We start from the raw sequence: 22385 nt of genomic DNA on the forward strand, positions 1-22385 counted from the left end.
GTATCTAGCCCCTCAGAAGCTCATAAAATGAATGTTTATGCCTCTTCCTGCAAATAGGAAACATTTTCCTCTCTAAACTGTTAGAGGATCTCATGGTATAGTTTTCATTAAAACTTCCTCCACCAAAATTTTTCTGCATGTAAATATGTATGACCCCTGAGAACAGTGTAGTACTCATTTCTTGAAGATTACATTTTTAAATTATATTTGATACTAAGCAACAGCTGGAAAAGCAGTGACTTGGACTCAAAAGTAAGATTGCTTGAAAGAAAATGTATACATATTTTTTGCTTGGTTAATTCAAGTGGTGTAAAAACTTTGAATAATGGATTACTACAAAAATTTACCAAGTAACCAATGTATATATATACTTTTTTTTTTTTCATCAGTGACCTTTAGAAATTATGGAAGATTATAAGAACATAGTCTTATTTTGGTGTTAGATATACAGTATGGAAGTTTTTACACTTTTTCTATCAAGTAATCAATGAAAAAAAATGCACAAGCAAGTACCAGAATTCAGGAACTTCTCTCCAAGTTTAGGCTCTAGTATACTTCGTTTTGCTGCATAATGCAGAACTATTATATCAGTAGTTTAGTTTAGATTGGGAGTGAGCTTTTAAAGTGAATTTCATGGTTTTCTCTGTTTACTGGAAATTACCTCAGAAGAATCTCAGCCTATGCACTCTAATTTTTTTCCCATTGAATTAAAATCAAACCCGTGTTTCCAGTGTTTTCATCCCACAGGACCAGAGTGGAATTAATAAGAAATAACCCTCCTTTCAGCACCACCGTACCCAACCGCACATGTGTGTATAAATGTGAAAACTGGGTCCTCAGCCTAAAAGCATTTAGATCTACAGACTCTTTTTTTTTGGTCCACATTAATTGCTAATGCAGCCAGCAGCAAACTATTGCACTAAAAGTAGAATACTGCTTATTGTTTACTTTTTTAGACTGTTCTCGTCAAAGTGAAAGATAGATGTGAATTTGAACATGCTTTGACGGAGGAGGGCCAAAATCTGAGCCTACTGCTTCTCGAGTACTCCTTTACCACTAGACCAATCTTAGAATACATAGGGAACCTTCTGAGTGGACCCAAAGAGAGAGAAAAAGAAAAGGGAGAACTGCATGCATAGTGGGTGCCTGAAACATCCCAGAAGTGTTGTGTGTCTTTGAAATTAGGTTCTATCAGACTGTAAGCTAAGTCAAGACATTTTCTGTATAAAGCTCAGAACAAATTAGGGTAGACACAGAGCTGAGAGCCAGTCTTCTCTACTCTGCTGACATTAGGCTATCACAAGTTTTAAAAGAAAATCCTATAGCCCAAGTTCCTTCCCAGTCCAGCATCACTTCAAAATGCTGGGACAATGGGGCCGATGGTCACGAACTAGAAGGTACAGAAGCCAAGCAGCTGGGATCACTTGCTAGAGAAGGGGGAATTGACAAAGCAATTGCAAGAGAGAAAAAGTCCCTCAGTCTTTGGAGGCAGCTCTTGGCAGCTGTGAAAAAAAGGTTTCCATACAAGGATGACGTTATGAGTCATTCGGCCAAGTGGACTACTGTAGACAAAGGCATCCAGTCTCTGAGGGAATCAGCCATCGTAGAGATGATCTATCACATCAAGCCGAATAACGGGGATACACCCATAGATCCAGATGAAGTTGAATGTACACGACCCATGTGGCGAAAACTTACACGGAATGCACCGTCATCATATGCCCATTCATTGGCAACAGTAACCTGGAATGACATAGTACCACTAACAGTGGATGAAATGGTTCATAAACTCCGAGAGTTCGAAGACAATCTCACCCCTTCCATCATCTCAGCTGTGGAAAAACTGTCCCAGGACCTCAAACAATTGAGGGACGATCTATCTGATTTATCCAGCTCCTCACGTGTACCAACACATGTCTCAGCTATTAACAAAAGGCGTCCTATTGTTTGAGAGAGGAGATACAGGAGGTATACGCTACGGGGTACCCTATAGTTTTACCTGCTGGATCACGGAGAAGACATGACAAAGTGGAATGGAAAACCTACTTCAGCTTTGGAGGAACGGGTGAGTGAACTGAAGAGGGGAGCAAGGGCCAAGATTGATCGTCCCATGAGAGCTACGGCTTCAGTCTCTGGTGAGCAGTTTCCCAGATGGAATGGAAGAGCTGATTTTACTTCAGCTCCTGTGATAACGAAGAATAATCCCTTTCACCACGACTTAAGTGTCCAACGCTGTGATGACCATTAGAGGGGCCCTGCCTCCAGCCAGGTGGAGGTAGGGGACAATCGGATTTACTGGACTGTGTGGATCAGATGGCCTGGCACATCAGTCCCACAGAAGTATAAGGCTCTAGTAGATACCGGCGCACAGTGTACCCTGATGCCATCAAACTGTCAAGGGGTGGAACCCATCTATATTTCTGGAGTGTCCTGGGTTCAGCAGTAGCCGTCATGTTTCTCCTTCTTGGTAGCTGGTGCAGTGCAGTGTTTTCACTTTCGGCTTGGGAACAGAGCTGACAGCGATGTTTTCGTTTGGTCAAGGACTTTGTGAGCCTCATGCTTTTCCAGGGAGGAGGGGAAGCCAGGAGGAAGCAGATAGGACACCTGACCCAAGCTAGCCAAAGAGGTATTCTATACCACAGCACGTCATGCCCAGGATGTAACTGCGAGTTAGCCGGAAGGGCTGGTAGACTGTGGGGTTGGAGGAGGTATAGGTCGGGGCTTGGTCAGGCTGGGGGGGTGAGTTATTGGTTGGCTGGTGGTGAGGTGATGTATTCTCTTCCCTTGTTATTTCCTTTATCATTATTATTATTGGTGGTAGCAGTTGTGATTTGTGTTATACCTTAGTTACTAAACTGTTCTTATCTCAACCTGTGGGAGTTGCATTCTTTTTGATTCTCCTCTCCATCCCTCCGGGAGTATGGGGAGGGAAAGAAGGGGGGGAGTGAGTGAACAAGCCCTCTGCCTGGTTTTAAACTTCGGCATAGACTACCTCAAAAGAGAGTACTTCAAAGACCCAAAAGGGTACCGATGGGCTTTTGGTATTGCTGCTTTGGAGACTGAGGAAATTGAGCAGCTGTCCACCTTGCCTGGTCTCTCAGTAGATCCTCCTGCTGTGGGGTTGCTGAAAGTTGAAGAACAGCAAGTGACAATTGCGACCACAGCAGTGCACTGGCAGCAATATCTCACCAACCGAACTCCCTGATTCCCATCCATCAGCTGATCTGTAGACTGGAGAGTCAGGGAGTGATCAGCAGGACCCACTCGCCCTTTAATAGCCCCATATGGCCAGTGCAAAAGTCTAATGGAGAATGGAGACTAACAGTAGACTATTGTGGCCTGAATGAAGTCACACCACCATTGAGTGCTGCCGTACTGGACATGCTAGAACTTCAGTATGAACTAGAGTCAAAGGCAGCCAAGTGGTATGCCACGATTGATATTGCCAATGCATTTTTCTCAATTCCTTTGGCAGCAGAGTGCAGGCCACGGTTTGCTTTTACTTGGAGGGGTGTCCAGTTCACTAGGAACCGACTGCCCCAGGGGTGGAAACACAGCCCTACCATTTGCCATGGACTGATCCAGACTGCACTGGAACAGGGACAAGCTCCAGAACACCTGCAATACATTGATGACATTATTGTGTAGGGCAGGGCAATACAGCGGAAGAAGTCTTTGAGAAAGGGAGGAAAATAATCCAAATCCTGCTGAAAGCTGGTTTTGCCATAAAACGGAGTAAGGTCAAGGGACCTGCACAGGAGATTCAATTTTGGAGAATAAAAAGGTAAGATGGACGTAGACAGATCCCCACAGATGTGATTAACAAGATAACAGCAATGTCTCCACCAACTAATAAGAAAGAAACGCAAGCTTTCTTGGGTGCAGTGGGCTTCTGGAGAATGCACATCCCAAATTACAGTTCGATTGTAAGCCCTCTCTATCATGTGACCCTGAAGAAGAATGATTTAAAACGGGGCCCTGAGCAGCAACAAGCCTTTGAGCAAATTAAACGCGAGATAGTTCACGCAGTAGCTCTTGGACCAGTCCGGACCGGACCAGATGTAAAAAATGTACTGTACACTGCAGCCGGGGAGAACAGTCCTACCTGGAGCCTCTGGCAGAAAGCTCCAGGGGAGACTCGAGGTCGACCCCTCGGCTTTTGGAGTCGGGGATATAAAGGATTTGAGGCCAGCTATACTCCAACTGAGAAAGAGATACTGGCAGCCTATGAAGGGGTTCGAGCTGCTTCGGAAGTGATTGGCACTGAAGCACAGCTCCTCCTGGCACCCCGGTTGCCTGTGCTGGGCTGGATGTTCAAAGGCAGGGTCTCCTCTACACATCATGCAACTGATGCTACATGGAGCAAATGGGCTGCACTAATTACACAACAAACTCGAATAGGAAATCCCAGTCATCCAGGCATTCTAGAAGTCATCATGGACTGGCCAGAGGGCAAAGATTTTGGAATGTCACCAAAGGAGGAGGTGGTGCGCGCTGAAGAGGCCCCACCATATAATAAACTGTCAGAAAGGGAAAAGCAGTATGCCTTGTTTACTGATGTCTCTTGCCATATTGTGGGAAAGCATCGGAGATGGAAGGCAGCTGTATGGAGTCCTGGACGACAAGTTGCAGAAACTGCTGACAGAGAGGGTGAATCGAGTCAGTTTGCCGAGGTGAAAGCCATCCAGCTGGCCCTGGACATTGCTGAACGAGAAAAGTGGCCAGTACTTTATACTGACTCATGGATGGTGGCAAATGCCCTGTGGGGGTGGTTGAAGCAATGGAAGCAGAGCAACTGGCAACGCAGAGGTAAACCCATCTGGGCTGCTGCACTGTGGAAAGATATTGCTGCCAGGGTGCAGAACCTGGTGGTGAAGGTACGTCATGTAGATGCCCATGTACCCAAGAGTCGGGCCACTGAGGAACACCAGAACAACCAACAAGTGGATAAAGCGGCTAAGATTGAAGTGGCTCAGATGGACTTAGATTGGCAACATAAAGGTGAATTATTTTTGGCCCGGTGGGCCCATGACACTTCAGGCCATCAGGGCAGAGGTGCAACATATAGATGGGCTCGTGATCGAGGGGTGGACTTAACAATGGACACTATTGCCCAGGTTATTCATGAGTGTGAAACATGTGCTGCAATTAAACAAGCCAAGCGGTTAAAGCCTCTTTGGTATGGAGGACGATGGTTGAAGTATAAATATGGGGAGGCCTGGCAGCTTGGCTATATCACACTGCCGAAAACCCGCCAAGGCAAGTGCCATGTGCTTACCATGGTGGAAGCAACCACCGGGTGGCTGGAAACATATGCTGTGCCCCATGCCACTGCCCGGAACACTATCCTGGGCCTTGAGAAACAGATTTGTGGCGACACGGCACCCCAGAGAGAACCGAGTCAGACAATGGGACTCATTTCCGGAATAACCTTATAGATATTTGGGCCAAAGAGCATGGCATTGAGTGGGTATATCACATCCCCTACCATGCACCAGCCTCTGGGAAAATCAAACGGTACAATGGGCTGTTAAAAACTACACTGAGAGCAATGGGTGGGGGAACTTTCAAGCATTGGGATACACACTTACCAAAGGCCCCCTGGTTGGTCAACACCAGAGGATCTGCCAACAGGTCCGGCCCAGCCCAGTCAGAACTTTTACATATTGTAGAGGGGGACAAAGTTCCCGTGGTGCATATGAAGAATTTGCTGGGGAAGACCGTCTGGGTTATTCCTGCTTCAGGTAAAGGCAAATCCACTGGTGGGATTGCTTTTGCTCAGGGACCTGCATATACTTGGTGGGTAATGGGGGAAGATGGGGAAGTCCGATGTATTCCTCAAGGGGGTTTGATTTTAGGGGAAAACAGCCAGTGAACTCAATTGTATGCTGTTGCCTGCTGTGTAATGCTTTTATAGCCCATCAACTAGATGTCTCCAGGTCACCAGCGACTGGCCCTGACTTCCCTCCAACCATCATCCCAACAGAGAATGAACTTTGATAGAACCAGATGAGTTCCTCAATAAAGGAACAACCAGCATCAGCAGGCAACAATCCAATACTGCACACAGCCTTTTTTGCCCTGAAAGATTGTTACAAGAGATGGAACCTGACATCATGGACTGAACGGACTCAGCAGCATTATAGGGATTGGTCCATGCACTAAGAAAATTATTTTTTTTCTCTTGGTCTGTGTGTATATGGATGAATATACGTAGGAGAGCGATGGTGTATTGAAAATGTGGGATCTGAGCATGACATGAATGGTATGGAATAAGGGGTGGATAATGTCCTGGATTCAGCAGTAGCAGTCATGTTTCTCCTTTGTGGTAGCTGGTGCAGTGCTGTGTTTTGACTTCCAGCCTGGGAACAGTGTTGGCTGGCCTTAAATCACAACACTTACTTTTAAATGTCTTGTACCAATGATTTGAATTTGCCATGGAAATGCAGGACTATATTCATAGAGCTAGGATTCAAGAAAAACTGTGGGGGAAACATGTAAGTTAGATCCTGCAGGGAAATATATGTGACCAATATCTTATTTGGCTATATGTCCTGGTGTAATTTCTCCATTCTGTGGTAAACAGTTGAACTATTAATTGTAATTAAACCCTACCTTTTATGATAGCTTTAGGTAATCTGGAGTTTGGTAGTCCATGGGGAGCTACTTCTGCTTTTTCATGTAGAGAATTTAATAACATAAATATCATTTATACAGAAAAATAACTCAGAATGTGTGAGATAACCCCCACATAAAATTTCAGTATTGTGTTTCTCTTTACTTCTCCTTCCTTCTGCAATTAAATATATTTAATTTGTTTTAATCCTGCCTTTCTGAAACAGGCTGCTGGGCCCTAGAGACTCACGCTTTCTAATTGTGAAGTTTATTCTTTCCTTTGGGGTTAGCAATTATATTATGAAAGAGTGCAAAAAAGAAAGTAGTTTTAATGACCTTATATATCAGAAAAATCAGGATTTTTTTTGTTTTGCCATTTATTATTTTGCCAATTTATTTTAAAATAAAGTATAAAGGTACTTCATGGTATGAACTTTATGGAAAGCTTCAGTAACTTTAGTGTTAAAATCATTGTTTCACAGTGTCATACGTGTCTCTACCATCTGAACTCCATATACTGCATATACTCTAAGAGAAACATACTACATATTGATCTATTTTTAATGTTATTGTTATACTGTCATCCCTTACAATCAATTGCCTGAAGAATTTGTAATTTGATATAAGCTGGAAGAGAGGCATAGTTATCTGTATACTGAATATCTTTAGATCTACCAAGTGTGTGGGTTGATATCCTGATAAAAACATAGTTAGGTGGGTAGTTTTTTTTTCAGTTTTAAATTTTTTTTTGCTAGTTTCCACCCACAGCTCAGTTCAGAAAGAAGTAGAGCTATTCTAATAGGATTATTTGTGTTATTGTTATGAAAAGTATTAAGGGAGGTTTCCAGATGTATATTGGGATATAAAGATCAAGCATGGTAAGTCCTGTTGTGATAGGATTAAGGGACATTCAGGCTGTATTTGAGGAAAAAATTCCTTACAATCAAGGTGATAAAATCCTGGTACAGGTTGCCCAGAGAGGTGGTGAATGTGCCATCCCTGAAGACATTAAAGGCCAGGCTGCATGTGCTTCTGAGCAACCTAATCTAGTTGAAGATCTCCCCACTCATTGCGGGGAGGTTGGACTAGATGAGCTTTGAAGGTTGCTTCCAACCTAAACTGTTCTATGATTCTGTGATTCTATAGGTTTTGACTAGGCAGAAGAATTCTTAAGATGAGTTAATGGAATGAAGGTCCAACATTATAAGGTTAACTGCTGCTAATTTCCTCTTCTGGAATAACGTGTTATGCTTTCCTGAGAAAGTGGCATTTCATTACAATACATTACTTCATAGTGGTTTTATTTCTGACTTTGTGATTTCAAATGGTAGGTAGAATTATTCTCATGTTTTAAGCAGTACTTTGAGAACTACCCTTGATATTTTGAGCAGTTCGTTAAGATTTTTTTCTGTGACCACATTGCTGAAAGTGGGTAATGACATTAAACAAAGTAACTAAAAGAGGATAGGCTTAGACTGGACATGAGTTTTTACAATGAGGGTGATAAGGCACTGGAACAGGTTTCCCAGAAAGGTTGTGGATGCCCCATGGTTGGAAATGCTCAAGGTCAGGTTGGACAGGGCTCTGAACAACCTGATCTAGTTGAAAATGTCCCTGCTCACTGAAGATGGGTGGACTAGATGACCTCTAAAGGTCCCTTCCAACATAGACTATTCTATGTCTCTCAGATTCTGAGTTAAAAGATGCCAAGTGGATGTGGAAGGACTTGCTAAACCATAAGCCATAAACCATTAGGCACCTGTGAAAAGCATTTCCATTACGTGGATCACCTATTTCACACTCCCTAGCCTTTTGTTTTGCTTGCTAGCATTGACTGGCATCACTATTCCAATAATCAAATTAACTTTATATCATGCTAGGAGACTGTCATGAAGCTGAGGCTAATTTATACCAGAGCAACCCATTCTTGCAGTGCTGAGATGCAGGCAGGATTTGTTTTTATTAAAAATTAATATAATTACAGAAACTGTTCACACAAAATATTTAATGCTGCCATGAATTAATAGCTCAATTGATCTCTGATTTTTCATATTTAGAGGATTGATGGACTGTGGACATTTATTTCTGATGAAATTTCATCAGAATGTCAACACTGTGCTCTATTACCTGCGTTTTCTCTGACAAAGCAAGATTGAAACCTCCTTTGCTGCAGTTTTGTAATTTTTTTTTTGTAAGTAGGCAGTTGATCAAGCACCCTACGTGCCTGGAATAAGAAACACACATTCTGAAGATAGCCTCTAAAATTATATGGTTACATATATATGGAAGTCTGAAAAAAGAACCACGTATCAAAAAGGATCACCAGGTGGGCAAGTAAAGCAAAACATTTACAGCTATTTCACCACCTATCTACAGGTCTCAAATTCACATGAGAGTTTCATTAACCAATTAATGAGAAAGGTGATTTACTGTAGTTGCTTTTATCGGCATGAGAAATAGTCTGAAGACCTGAAAAAAAAAAAAAAGCCCAAAACTAAAAACCCAAAACCAGACAACACCTAACATTCCCGCCACCCCTCAAAAAAAAAAAAAATTCAAACTCATTACAGCTCTTTTCTGTTCTTAATTTTACAGTTCCTCATGCTGTACTTGCCAGAGACTATTGATCTTTTAAATGTGAATCAGAAAATTTGATCAAAGCAGAATATGATGTACTAGCAGTTACAGAAGCTAAGTAGAGGCTTAGGAAAACATATCTTTTTCTAAGGCAGGAGACTGTAGACTCCTTAGCAACTCTAAAAAGTCAGACATATCTGTTTCAGATTTTAGTCTATAGACAGTCTGATTCATGCGCATGTAACAAAGTGAATGATCTTGCCATCATTTTCATCTTCATAAATGTTTTTTCATGCTTAGCATGCTTAGCTATGAAAAGCAATGAAAAGCATTAGATTCCTTGGTCAACCATTTTTATGTGCTCATCTACTTGATACTATCATTGACTTTTATTCTGGAATTGTCAGATAAGTTACTGTTTCTCTGTAAAACTGTCCTAATCTTTATCTTTGTAAAGACAAACCCACTCTGGGTATATTATTGCTACTTTATTACCATACTCTAAATATAACACAATTGTTAAAGTTTTCTGTTACGATGATGTTAGCAATGATTTCAACATTTCAAAATCATGGTTTGTGTTTATCTGTATTCCCATCATTGATGAAAATAAGCTTCCAAAATTGAATACAGCACACAGTTATACAAATACCAAAGCCACATTTCTGAAAACTATATCCAAAGTCTAAAAGAGCAAATTTAAGTATTTTGACACACTGTAACTAAAGCATTTAGTATGAAAAATGATAAGGAATAAGATTTTCTGTAGGAATTAAACTAGTTTGCAGTTGAGGACTATGAGACTCTTAGGCCACAAAACCCACCTGTAGGATTTTCTTGCAACTTCACAAGAAAACCTGAGAGAATTTCTAACATAAAATATAAAATAGGAATCTCTAGGATTCCAAATTTTATCCTTTTGTCTATAAACTTTGGCAATAAAAATTGAACATAAAAAATGCCACATTAAATACAAGTAGATTCCATAGCTTCAAGAATATATCCTAAATGTGAGTAGATATTCAATAAATATAAAATTTACAAAACTGCTGCAATCCTCAGTTTAAGTTTCTTCCTAAATTAAATAATATGATACAAATTATAAATGTGTGTGTGACTATATATATATCTGTATGATGAAGGCTTCAGGTAAATGAGAACTACCATGAAGCTTTGTTCATAGGAAGGAAATGCACATGAATGTTGATTAGATTCGTGTCATGTCCCTCAGTTCAAGAAGGACAGGGAGCTGCTGGAGAGAGTCCAGCGAAGGGCAACTAAGATGATTAAGGGAGTGGAGCATCTCCCTTATGAGGAAAGACTGGGGGATCTATAGTTTGGAGAAGAGGAGAAGGGGTGACCTTATTAGTGTCTATAAATATATAAAGGGGGAGTGTCACGAGGATGGAGCCAGGCTCTACTCAGTGGCAAACAATGATAGGACAAGGGGTAATGGGTACAAACTGGAACACAAGAATTTGAGAAGAAACTTCTTCTCAGTGAGGGTGACGGAACACTGGAACAGGCTGCCCAGGGAGGTTGTGTCTCCTTCCCTGGGACATTCAAAATGGACACATTCCTGTGTAACACACAGGTCCCTTCCAATCTCTAGCATACTGTGATACTGTGATACTGTGATCATGTCAAATAGTTATCATAGAATCATAGAATCGTTAGGGTTGGAAAGGACCTTAAGAAAATTTAGTTCCAACCACCCTGCCATGGGCATGGACACCTCACACAAAACCATGTGACCCAAGACCCTGTCTAGCCTGGCCTTGAACACCGCCATGGATGGAGCATTCACAACTTCCTTTGGCAACCCATTCTAGTGCCTCACCAACCTAACAGTAAGGAACTTCATCCTTATATCCAGTCTAAACATCCCTTATTTAAGTTTTAGCCCATTACCTCTTGTCTTGTTACTACAGTCCCTAATGAAGAGTCCATCCCCAGCATCCTTATAGCCCCCCTTCACATACATTGAAAGTCTGCTGTGAGGTCTCCATGCAGCCTTCTCTTCTCCAGGCTGAACAGCTCCAACTTTCTCAGCCTATCTTCACGCAGGAGGTGCTCCAGTCCCTGATCATCCTCATGGCCCTCCTTTGGACTTGTTTCAACAGTTCCATGTCCTTTTTATGTTGAAGACACCAGAACTGTTCACAATACTCCAAGTGAGGTCTCAGGAGAGCAGAGTAGAGGGGCAGGATCACCTCCTTCAACCTGCTGGTCACACTCCTTTTGATGCAGCCCAGGATCCGGTTTGCTTTCTGGGTTGTGAGGGCACACTGAAGCCAGCTCATGTTCATTTTCTCATCAACCAGCACCCTCAAGTCCTTCTACGCAGGGCTGCTCTGAATCTCTTCTCTGCTCAACCTGTAAATATGCCTGGGATTGCTCCGACCCAGGTGTAAGTTGGCATGATTAAACTTCATGAGGTTGGCATCAGCCCACCTCACAAGCTTGTCAAGGTCCCTCTGGATGGCATTCCTTCCCTCCAGTGTACCAACCGAACCACACAGCTTGGTGTCACCAGCAAACTTGCTGAGGGCGCGCTCAATCACACTGTCCATGTCACCGACAAAGATGTTGAACAGGACTCTCTCAACATCAGTTCCTAAGGGACACCATTTGTTACTGGTCTCCAAATGGATATTGAGCCATTGACCACAACTCTTTGTGTGCAGCCATCCAGCCAGTTCTTTATCCACTGAGAGCTACCACGGACTTGTGTGTGTTCAGGTTCTTAGGATGGTCTCAAACCAGATACTCTCTTACAGTGGGCCTAAGGTCTTCATCCTCACAGTCCCTGAGTCTGCCTTCCAAGTCTTCGGTAGTGTGGTCGGAGCATTTACTAGTGAAGACTGAGGCAAAGAAGTCATTAAGAACCTCAGCCTTCTCCAAAACCAGGGTAGCCAGGTAGTCTCCTGCTAGCTTCCAGTGAAGGCCCATGTTGTCAATAGTCTGTCTCTTATTTGCTGTGTACCTATAGAATCCCTTCCTGTTATCCTTACCGTCCCTAGCCAAGTTTAATTCTAACTGGTCCTTAGCTTTCCTAACCTGGTCCCTAGCTTCCCAGACAACATTTCTGTATTCTTCCCAGGCTGCAAGCCCTTGCTTCCACCTTTATAAGCCTCTTTTTTCTTTCAAATTTTCCTCAGCAACTCCTTATTCATCTCCCGGCTCTCCTGCTTCACTTCCTTCTAGTTGGGATGCAACACTCCTGAGTAGGTGCTCCTCGAATAACAACCAGCAGTCTTGGGCCCCCCTGCCTTCTAGGGCTATATCCCATGGAACCTTACTAAGCAGGTTCCTGAAGAGTCTGTCCTCTTGAAGATTCTACCTGAAGTCTGTTCTCTTGAAGTCTAGTGCAGTGAGCTTGCTGCATGCTCTTGTCATACTAATGACTTTGCATACAATCCATATAATAGTTTAAAGTATATTTATTTCAATAAGCTGAAATAGAATTACATTATGTATGGAAGGGACAAAAGTTTGTGACCTTTTTTCTATCTCCAGAACACATGATTTAGCGTAAGCCATCATGAAGGAGGAAAGATGGTGTTAAAGCATCCTACTGTTAAGAAAAAAATAGTTTATTCCTTGGTAGGGTATCTAATTCCATGTTATTAACTACTTTTTGACCAACATTTACAGAGCAGTGCCAGGACAAATGGTCCTAGATTTACTCTATGTATTGGAACTTAGATGGCATCTAAGAAGGGCTGTTACTTTGGTGATTCTGTACCATTTTGTTTCCTTGGGATATCTACCTTTCTAGTCCAAACTGTAGCATGTAGAGAAAAAAAAAATAAAAATCCAGTATCAAAAGAATGTCAGATTGTTTATTTATGTCCTTCTGTTGCTAAATCTTAAGCTATTCAGCTGATTTAAGGGATTCCGTTTAATCTAACTCACACTGAAGGATTGCTCCCTAATGAAAGCCCACCAGAGAAGAGACATCAAGGACAATCTGTGCTGAGAAGACAAGTAGATCTAGAATTGCTCAAGGGAGAGTTTTATACATCGAGGGATTAAGGTTTTTGAAGAAAAAAAACATTGATTCAACTTGTCTGTTTAGCGACACTGAGAGTAATAAGTCTAAGTGGCCTAATATAAAAGTATTTCTTTCACATGTAGTTAGACACTGTCTCAATGATTAACACTTAACTGCATTCAAACATTCCTAGTAGCAAAACTGATCCATTGTATAAAAGTAAGTTTTGGTGTTACAATGACTTTCTGTGAGCAGCATGGATTATTCATGCATGTTTTTCATTTTCAGTTACTAATAAATCTTGAACTAGCTCTTTTCTTCAGGTAGACCAAGATTAATATCAGGTCATCTTTAGCAAGTTTCTTCTTCTTTTCCTTCTGTTAAATTAATTTACTAAGACCAAAAGACTTAGAGAAGATAGACACCATAAAATAACAAAGATATATTGCAAATTTTATTTCTCACAAAATCTCGTGACAGAAATAATGTGATTTAATCCTTATAACTCATGCTGGGTTTTTGTTGTGGTTTTTAGAGTATATTGTGTTTTTTTTTTAAAGTGGGAGTCAGCAGAAAAGTACTTGTAAAGCCTTGAGTAGTGAAGTTCTTAGGTCTAAGACCCTTAAATCTTAATGGATTACAGGCAGTTTTTCCAAGTGGTAATCAAGATGCAGGAGCGTCAGTTACTTCTGCAAAACTGAGTAACTCAAAATCAGTGCACTTCTCTAAACTTTGCCTTAAACTTCTTCAATCAACCAACATGACATTATTTTCGCAAGTACTTTTCTCTACATCTACATTTCGCCTGATGTTGTTTCATCAAGACCAGTTTGTTCTAGTTGTCTGATGCCTTTCAACATTATACAATCTGAAGAAACTTAAAATAACCTTCCTGAAAGGATGACAAAGTCCATCCATCATCACATAGCTTCCACATCTGTCTTTCTCTGCATCTACCAATAGAATTCAAAACTGAAAAAAAAAAATGGAAAAGTCCTGAAATGAAAATACACAAGTAATTGTACATGCTATTAAAAAAAACAAACAAAAAAAAAACCAAACAAAACAAACAAAAACACAAAAAAGAACAAAATAAGAAACTTCCTTTCATAGTACTACAAGTCAGTTATAAATATTTTTTTCTACCAGATTGATTCCTATGTATTTCATCTGCATACCCCTTATGTAAATAAAAAAAGGTAAAGATTTCCAGTTTCTGTTTTCTTTTACCTGTACATATGATACCACACAAGGTGTTTGGCCTGAATCTTATAATGAACTTAGTAGAGTTAATTTAAATATTTTCCCTCTGATTGCATATTTGTAAGTGGATCACACAAGAATAGAAGCACCTTTACTTTGTTGATGTTTTGTGTGAACCTATGACAATTATCTTTGGAAGTAGATGTATTGATGTGATAAACACACTACATTGACAAATGTTATAGGTCAGAACATGCTAAAACGTAGCTTTACGTACAGGAAGCATCAGAATTCCTTCCTCACGCCTTTGCAGGCAGGAAGACACGGAAATAGTATTATATATGTATCTTTTCAGTTTCCAGGGTAAAATGGTGGAGTTACATATTGAAACATTGTAAGAAGAGAGTTTAGATTTCTGGCGATACTGGATTTTTAAAGTTGAGGTGATTCTGCTTTACACTTCCAAATTATCATGAGTAATGGAATTCCTGCTTATAGTTGGATAGCCACAAGTGAATTTGGTTGTTTATAGTAGCATTTTTCATTTTCTAGCACTTGGTAACTCAAATATTTTATTCCTCTTTCTATCTTAACTATCATCTTCAGATCAGTTTCTCTCTTGTATATATGACATTCGTTCTTGTTCTTTTTTTCTTTCATTGATCAGAGAATATGGAACAGAATTTTTCAGCATGACTAGAACAGTCAAATTAACATCATCTTCTCCTTCACATGTTTTATTTAAACATGATTCTTTAAGAACTGTAGTCAATACACACAATTTTATGCTTTTTTTCTGAGACTGAAATGTTTAATGCAAGCTATCTCCCAACTTCCAAATTATTGATTTCATAATTTCCTTTCCTCCTGATTACTTCTCTTCTTTGTTCTCTGAAAATGCTTCTCATTACCCTTAATAGTTTACTGTTAATTCCACCAAGGTAATTTCCTTTTTTCCAACTTTATCTAAAATAATTTCAAAAATATTTCCATTCTGAGCTTGGGGAGGAAATCCAGAGGTAGCAGGATGACAGCTGAATGTCTTCCTAGCCTTTCTGCCTACATTTCACACCACTGTTGTTAGTTACTTTAAAAATAAAAACCTTACCAGAGCATGCTACTAGAGCACATGAGCAGGACTCTTAAGGGATAGCCCTCGTCTCTCTTTAGAGGCTGTAGACCTGGCACTTGCTCATTTCAGTATGTCAAAAATTCTCTCTTGGCTTTCTACTTCAAGTCTAGTCTTCTTTGTAGCAATCCAATCATATGGATAGTTCTTTAAGATAATATAAATTGATCCTTTCAATAGCTTGTCTGAATAACAACAGAAAAGGACAATGAAGAGCAGTTGTTGCTATTTTCTCTTCTATTTTCTGATATTTAATAGAGGGGGAAGTAATCACTGAATTGTGTGGTCTTGTATATTCATATTACAGTAAAATCTTTTGTGTTTGGAATATTAAGAATGGAGAACGATAGAAGTCAAGTTTCACTAGGCCCAAAATAATAGAAGTTATTTAAAGAATTAGTGAGATATTCATTAAAATACAAATTCAAGGCAATTACTCTTTGAATTGTATTTGTCTGGAGCTTGTGTTGCGCTTGGTTTTGTGCAGTTCTAGAGTTATGTATACTCGCCTGTCAAAATACCTTCTTTCTTCATATGAAAAATTTAAATAAGCGCAACACATTCCTGTGTTTAAAATGCAATATGCTCTTAACTCTTCTGCTAGGCTGTGATCAGATTATTCAGCATGTTGCATTATCGAACATATATTAATGGAGAGGTTTTCACTGACAGACTCAGATCTGATGGTGTAAGGAAAAGCCTTTTCATGCATCTTCGCATTAGGTCTAAAATGCAACTTCACAGAAAGCAAATAAATGAAACAGTATTTACCTCTTCTGAAATATAATTTGCAGGAAACATAAACTAAAATTTTTGAAATAAAATGTGGATGAAGATAAATATGACTCCAGTTTCTTTATTTCTTTAATTATGGAATGCATAAAACCAAATAAAATTAAAATGTAGGCATGTTTTCATTATACGGAAAAATAAAATTTACTGATGTGTTGTTCATTTGAATGTGAGGTTTTAACATTTCATTATCCTTCTCAAACACATGAATATATTTCAAATTAAATATACTTTTCAACTATTTTAATCTTTATTAAAATTGTTTACAAGATATAAATAATTTCAGCCACATCTCTGATGGACTGTCAAAGAAGCTTGTAGTCAGAAATGGACATTTGAAAACTGATGTAATAGCAGAGTACAAGGTGATCTTTAGAGTCTTAGTTGGCTTTTTTTTTTTTTACTTCTAAGAAAATTCAAGAAAATGAGGATAGAACAATGGGACAGGTAATGCTTGCAGAATAGTATAAAAATGCAAACATTAATTTCATTCAGATGAGGTTATTTGCATGCAAATTGATCAGACTGCAAGCTTATTTCATTACTATCCCAAGCCTGTGACTTGTCTCCCTTTTATAGGTCCTATTAAGTCTAATAAGATAATTGCCTTCATTGTATATTAATCATGTATGATCACTACATGGTTTCTGCATGATGGTGAATTGTTAATTGTTATGTTCTAACACAGTCTTAATTTTATCTGCTTGAAATAAGATACATGACAAGTCACAGTCTGGGATATTTTTTTCAGTTTCTTCTAAATATTCTTCTTCCTTGTCTGTATATTTTTTTTTCAAACTGGATACTTAATTAATTATTAGCTGTAGGGTTTTTTTTTGTTTGTTTTCAGCAACATTTAATTCATTTAACTATTTTAAATTAAAAATATTCTTCCATTTATACAGGTTATATATTGTTTTTACAGTCAATCATCTGCTCTTCAATTCATAAGATGCAGATTTTTTTTTTTTTTTTTTTGCATTTCCCTATACCAAAGCCATCAGTCTTGCACAAATTACTGTATGTGTATCCCCTGAAGATGACCCTTAAGCTTTGGAATTTGGAATCACTCACAGTCCAAATTGTACTGGTGCAGAGACTCAAGGCTCAAAGGAAATCCAAGCTGTAAAAGCTTTCCTAACAGCTTTCATGCAGTCTTGTCATGAATAGTGAAAGAAAATAGAGTATAAGAATAGGAGAACCATACAGGGCTCATATACAAGGTTTTCAGTCTCTCAGAACCCTCTCAAGTCCTGTCCAGTCTACCAGAGAACAGAAGGGACAGGGAGAAGGTAACAAGATATCAGCTCATTAGTAGTAATAAAAAAATAAACAAAAGGTATATTGAAAGTCCATGAGGCCACGATTTCCTCAGGCTGTGGATGGCACAGGATCTTCCCTGTGAAAGGGTATGAAGTCGTTAAAGCAGAGTGTGTGCCAGTAAAAACAGCATGGGAAGAGTGTGCACAGGTGCTGAAGGCATTTGTCCTCAAGTCCCAGGCAATGATGAGCTTCGTTGATTACTGGCAGTGGACAGGGAGTGAAGAAGCAGGAAATGGGCAAAGATAATTCCATTACTCTCAGTAAATAGTGTCAGGTGCCTCTTTGTGCTAGCTTTCTTTTGCAGATGACTGGTAAGGCTCTTTGTCAGGGCTCTTACAGTGCAAGCATAATAGTTTATTGAATCTCTGCAGTCAGAGTGAGCCCTTCATGTTAAGGGCAATAATGCTTAAATAACTAGAGTCATTTAACCTTTCAGATACAATAAGTTAACATCTTCAAAGGAAGGAAGAGGATTTTCCTACTTCATTCTGGACATACCTGACTGTTGGATACCTATGGCTCAGAACTCGGTCTGGAGGTACTGACCATTAGGGTAGAGAAGTTTAATGTTATGTTCTCTTTTTTGTGCTAATATATTTCTTTTGTTTTATATATCATGTAAGTGCTGTTTGCTAGGAATTTCCAAGATAAGTGGTTAATTTTTTCTCACATTCCTAGCAGATGAGACAGTTTATCAAATGTGAGAGATGCACTTAATTGTTAGGTCATGTCTATTAATGTCTTAGATGCTGCTATTAACTATATTTTTAAAAGGTTTAAAGTTCAAAAGTATACCAAGCTGATTTATTTTTTTTTTAGACTTATTTCTACAGAAGAAATCCAGATCTACATGATAATAAGGGAAACAAACCAAAACCATGGGTCCCTATCATCATTTATCTAAGGAAGCAGGTTTATTGGAGTCAGATACAGACTAGCAGATCTGTAGGTAGATTTTCAGTTTTGCAGAGTTTATACATAGAGCAAGAGTTATCTATTTATCTCAAGAGGATTAGATTGTCAATTTTTTACTACCATTGAGATATTTTCTATTAACAGTTTTCCCTGGGAAAATGTCCCCTGGATGTTCTAACTAGAAATGTAATGGGTCTGGTTACAAAAACATTTTTAAATTTGCTAATAAACATACATCTTAATAAGATATCAGTGAAATGATGTTATAAACTGATGGAAATATATTTTTCTGTTAGATTTTTATTCATCAAGCAGTGTTTTATTACACTTGTTAATAACATAAGAGAATACATTTCTAGAGTAAAATCTAATGCTAATTTTTATTCATAATATTTAAATTAATATTAACCCAGACAATAAAAATATAAGTGAAAATTATTACACTAATGTGAATACTTTCTAAGGGGAGACATCATGACGGATTGCAATGTAATGTCTGCCTGAAATGCTAAAAATCACTAATAACATAAAGTTCAATAGTCTTATATAGCAATATATAACAAAGGGCACTCTATATCAGCTTTGAATTAATATTTCCACAGAAAAATGTTATAACTTTCTTAGCTTGTTTTTCCATTGTTCTCTTTGATATTTCTTGTAAATTTCCCTTGGATACTAAATTCAAAGACTTCCTTGAACTTACTCTACATATACTGAAATACAGCTTTTTCACATTTATAAATGTATGCAAGTCTTTGAGAAACATTCCCTTAGGTTTATTGAACTGAAAATAGTTCATTAACTTGAAGCCACCTATTTTCCACAGTGGTTATAAAGAGATACTTTCACTACTGTTAAAAATATGTCAGATTTCTGAAACTGATTTTTTAATTCCCAATTCATGTTTGTTCTGCCTGTTACTGTCTAGGTTGCATTTATTTTAAAACGTTATTGTCCTCCTTTCAAACCCACACCCCCATCTCCCCCCCCATGGAGCAAGCTGATATCTGTTCTTTAAACCATAAAAAATAACTTTCTTTCACTCATTATAGAATTATAATTTCACTTTTTTTTTTTTTCTGCCATGTGAGTGAGGGTGTTTTTCTGATTTGTGCCCCTCTCCTGATCTTTATTAAGTGTCCCTGGACAGTCTTTAAAACTACTGTGTAAAATAATACTTGAGATTTTGATAATTCAATATGCAAATTGGTAAGGTGCAAGAAATAAGGTTTCTATTTCTTCTGTTGAAATATTATTTCACAGTCTAATAAAATTTGTGTTTGGTTTTTTATTTGGTTCGGGGTTTTTAATATAGTCAATTTTCATATTATCATCCTGTTACTCCGGTTATGCATTCAGACATTTACTCACAGTTAAACTAAATTATGCAGGTTTTACAGTTTATGATTTCCTTATTATCAGGAGTAATTTTACCTATCAATCATTTGAAAATAATGTTCTCACTTTTTGTACCAAACAGACTCAGTTTAAAGAAACATTTTGGCCTCAGAATCAGCAAATATCACAGAATCACAGATTCATAGAATCATTAGGTTTGGAAAGGACCTTAAGATCATCTAGTTCCAACCCCCCTGCTATGGGCATGGACACCTTACGCTAAATCATATCACCCAAGGCCTCGTCCGACCTGGCCTTGAACACTGCCAGGGATGGAGCATTCACAACCTCCCTGGGCAACCTATTCCAGTGCCTCACCACCCTAACAGGAAAGAATTTCCTTCTTATATCCAACCTAAACTTCCCCTGTTTAAGTTTTAACCCGTTACCCCTTGTCCTATCACTACAGTCTCTAATGAAGAGTCCCTTCCCAACATCCCTATAGGCCCCCTTCAGATACTGGAAGGCTACTATGAGATTTCCACGCAGCCTTCTCTTCTCCAGGCTGAACAGCCCCAACTTCCTCAGCCTGTCTTCATACGGGAGGTGCTCCAGTCCCCTGATCATCCTCGTGGCCCTTCTCTGGACTTGTTCCAACAGTTCAATGTCCTTTTTATGTTGATTGATTCCTTTCTCATTTTCAGATATTGTAATACCCTTATCCAAACATTTCTTTTCCTGACATTTCAGTCTTTCTTATAGTTCAGAATCTTCAAGAAACACTCCAGGAAAACCTGAATAATCAGCCTAAAGTCGCTGTGGTTCTGGAGTGGCCAAGTGGCTTGAGATGCAACTTGCTATCGACAAAATGTCTTATGTGTTTGCTGACCTGCACCAACAGCTCAGCTGGTGGCCTGTGGCTATGAATAAGCTCTATATGCTAAGAACACATTCTTGCATGTTCAAGAAATACAAAGTCCTTAGATCAAGCAATATGCATTCCTGCAAGCTCTCTGAAAAGTTAATCTTTGAACTCAAAAGTAAACTGGCAGGTAGAGTTGGACAGGGAGTTGAAACATGGAATATTTAAAGCATAAAATGTACCAGGGACCTGCCATGTGCTTTTGAAGCATTACATAGCCATCACAGCCTCACAAAACACCTGGGATGTAGATGTTTTAGGTTAACGAATTCACACTGTTTTATAGGACAGAAAAGACTGTGAGGCATGAAATAGGACCAGGTTTCATGATGAATGATACTGTATTATCAGCAGTTATTGTTTTGACACTATCACGGAAGAAATCATCTATCTAAACATGAGAGCAAAATGACAAAGTATTGAACATAAATGCTCCTTCTGGAAGAACAGAAAATGAAATAAGATACTTTATGAAGAGAAGTTGAAATGCAATATAATTTAAAAAGAACATTAACAAATAACATGTTAACAGTGAGACTGAAACATCAAAATAACAGTGAGTGCCAAAAATGTGGATGTATTAAAAGAATTTGCATTGAAAACAATTATAATTATTAAGATAATGAAACAACAAAGAAGAAAATTAATTAGAGATACAAACAGACAGCTGTAAAGAGAAATATGTTTCGCATATGTGTGAAAGGAGCATCAAATGTCAAATTGGAGCTGAGATAAGGTCCCAAGCACCATGGGTGGAATATATAAAAACTGTGAAAGGAGCAATGCAGTTACAATACCGTGCCCCGCTTGGCATGCATTTGCAGCCACAGTATCCCTGGAGTTTTAAGCTTTATGGCCCTGTGAACACTAACCCTAACCCTAATTTAAAGGTATTTTATAGCTTAGACTCATGCCCCAGCACCATTTGTGGGTGAAATGAAAATGATGTGAAAGGAAGAAAGTTGTTGCAGTGCCAGGCTACACTAGGCAGGACATTTACAAACCCACTGTCTAAGGAACTCTGGGTTTTATGAATCTCTAAAAAAGAAGAAATGTCGTTGCAGTGCCGTGCTCCATTTGGCATGCCTTATGCAGCCTAAACGTCTCTGGAGCTGTAGCTTTATGACAGTCTGAACCCTAACACTAACCCTAATCTGAACAGCACCACACAGATAAATTTAAAGTCCCAAGTACCATGGGAGGTCCAGATGAGAAAGGTGTGGAAAGAACCAATGTTGTTGCAGACCCATGCTATTCTTGGAATGTTTCCTACAGAGCAAAGTGTCTCTGGAGCTGTTGACTTTATGACAGTCTGATGCCTAAACCTAACCCTAATCAAGATGGCACTTTGGAACTGAGTTTACAGTCACAAGCACTATGGCTGGTCCAGATGAATGTGCAAAGCTTAAAAGAGGTACACTAACATGCCCACCTAATAATGCCATTTGCAGCCCCAGAGTCTCTGGAGTTATAGCATTCTGAACCATAACCCTAGAGATGATCTAAATGGTGATGAGTTTAAAGTCCCAAGCAGAATGGTGGCTCCAGATGAAAAAGTTGTGGAAAGATTAATA

General features: G+C 39.1%; 1 protein-coding gene across 6 annotated transcripts in view; it reads left to right on the forward strand.

The window, feature by feature from the left end:
* The window catches only part of MGAT4C (MGAT4 family member C), a 399878-nt gene that overhangs the window by 298705 nt on the left and 78788 nt on the right, over positions 1-22385 (forward strand). For 3 of the 6 annotated variants that reach the window (XM_062622353.1, XM_062622350.1, XM_062622355.1), the window contains one exon: positions 18073-18189. The exons of 2 other annotated variants lie outside the window; for them this stretch is intronic. The gene's annotated coding sequence lies outside the window, so the exon portion shown is untranslated. The remainder of the gene's footprint in view (positions 1-18072; positions 18190-22385) is intronic. One more of the 6 variants, XM_062622352.1, reaches the window with a different exon arrangement.

Source organism: Pezoporus occidentalis, unplaced genomic scaffold (assembly GCF_034315485.1).
Source record: "Pezoporus occidentalis ecotype Australia unplaced genomic scaffold, CSIRO_AGI_Poc_V1 ctg240, whole genome shotgun sequence".
Classification (NCBI taxonomy): Eukaryota; Metazoa; Chordata; class Aves; order Psittaciformes; family Psittacidae; genus Pezoporus; species Pezoporus occidentalis.